Here is a 2500-nt window from a genome sequence, read left to right on the forward strand (position 1 = left end):
AGAGAATCCAGACATTAATGTATCAAAAATATATATGGCTTATTTGAATATATATATATATATATATATATATATATATACATATATATATATATATATATATATATATATATATATATACATATATATATATATATATATATATATATATACATACATATATATATATATATATATATATATATATATATATATATATATATATATATATATATATATATATATATATATATGTATGTATATATATATATATATATATATATATATATATATATATATATATATATATGTGTGTGTGTGTGTGTGTGTGTGTGTGAATGTATGTATGCATATGCATATGCATATGCACATGTTTATTTGATTGGGTTCTTACCTCAAGAGAGAGAGAGAGAGAGAGAGAGAGAGAGAGAGAGAGAGAGAGAGAGAGAGATAGAGAGAGAGAGAGAGAGAGAGAGAGAGAGAGAGAGAGAGAGGGAGATCATATCGGTATATTTTCAATGTTCCAAAAATATCTGTTTCTCTTTCCATTCTCAGCAATCTAAAACAAAAATAGTAGAACGACCCCATTTGTTCAGATATGAAATTGTACAGCAAAAAAGTTTTTTTTTTCTTTTTAACTAGAGATCGCTTTGTCCAACCAAAGCAATGAACCAAAGAGAGAAATGACGAGATATGGCATGAAAACGCATATCCTTTTCAAAGTTTTATGAAAGAAAATTCTACTGAATTAATGAAGACGAAGAAAGTATAATTTGTAGATTTAGTTTATCGTTTTTTATTCTTTTTTATGTTGATATATATGTAAAAATTTTATTTCCATCGTTTGGAAAACACATTTCAGGAAAATTAAAACATAATATATTTTTTATATAGTATTGATCAATTGAACAATTAAGTAACAAAATACGTCTTTTATGAAATGTTCATAATCCAACATTTTCCAATGCCAATAACTCAACATTTAACAATGACCATATTTTTATAGTAAACAATACTATAATGTATATGTTAACAAAGTTATCTGTTATTTTGCGCATGTCAGAAAGTAGAGGAGCTTTTAGCACTTGTTGGAGAATTGGTAATGTTACTCCTCAATGTAAATGTGTTTATGGTAGCTCAAGTCCCACTGATTACCGCCCAATTTCCATAACTCCCATATAATCCAAAGTTTTTGAACGTCTTCTGGGAAAACGTCTTAATAGGTTTGCTGAAGGTAATCATCTATTCCCTAGTTTGCAGTTAGGTTTTCGTAAAGGCCTTGGAGCATGTGATGCCCTTCTTACCATCTCCAATGCTCTACAGAAATCCCTTGATTGTGGTTAGGAAGTTCGGATGATTGGCCTGGATTTTAGTGGTGCCTTTGACCGTGATAATCACGAGGCCCTTGTTTTCAACCTCAAACAGTTGGGAGTGGGTGGGTCGTTTTTTACCACTATTATTGATTTTTTAAGTAATAGATCTGAAAGAGTTGTTGTTGATGGGTGCCATAGAGAGTATAAGAATCTGATATTCGGTGTTCCACAGGGTAGTGTTCTTGGCCCATTACTTTTCATACTACTGTGGTTTGGCCTAGAAAATAGGTTTGTTGCATATGTAGATGATGCTACTCTACATCAATTCCATCCCCTGAATGTAGATCTGGGGTTGGTGAATCCCAAATTATGGGGTATGAAGCTGAATCCTAACAAAACTCCGGATCTCAGTATTGATAATGTTTCTTTAAATTGTATGACTCTTTTAAAATTTTAGGTGTGATTCTCGACGGCAAATTTACTTTTGAGAAACACATTAGGTCTGTGTCTTCTTTAATTGCACAAAAAAAATGGCTTATTGAGAAAGTCTTTTAAGATTTTCAGTGATCAATCTATTCTGAAGAAGTGTTTTAATTCTTTCCTTCTACTTTGTTTTGAGCATTGTTCTTCTGCCTGTTCTTCAGTTGCTGATTCTCATCTTAATTTGTTGAACAGGAACTTACGGTCTATTAAATTTCTGATTCCTGATCTAGATATTAATCTTTGGCACCGTCTTTCAATTAGTTCATTATGCATGTTGCATGAGATTTTTTCATAACTCTGACCATCCTTTACATTCAAATATCTCTGGAAAATTCTATCCTGCTAGTAATACTAGACAGGCAGTTAATTCTAATAGTCAGGCCTTCTCCATCATGAACCTCAATACTATACAGTATTCTAGAAGTTTTATTCCAGCTGTTACCAAGTTGTGGAATGATTTTCCTAATCGGATAGTTGAATCAGTAGAGCTTCAAAAGTTCAAAGCTGGAGCAAATGTTTTCATGTTGACCAGGCTAACATGAGTCTTTTTATAGTTTATATATGACATATCTGTTTTTGACGTTGTTAATAGTTTATATATGACATATCTATTTTTACGTTGTTACTGTTTTTAGAATGATTTATTGTTTTTTTTTCTCATAATTTATTTATTTCCCTATTTCCTTTCCTCACTGGGCTATTTTTCCCTATTGGAGCCCTTGAGC

The sequence above is a fragment of the Palaemon carinicauda genome, chromosome 2, assembly GCF_036898095.1.
Source record: "Palaemon carinicauda isolate YSFRI2023 chromosome 2, ASM3689809v2, whole genome shotgun sequence".
NCBI classification, from domain to species: domain Eukaryota; kingdom Metazoa; phylum Arthropoda; class Malacostraca; order Decapoda; family Palaemonidae; genus Palaemon; species Palaemon carinicauda.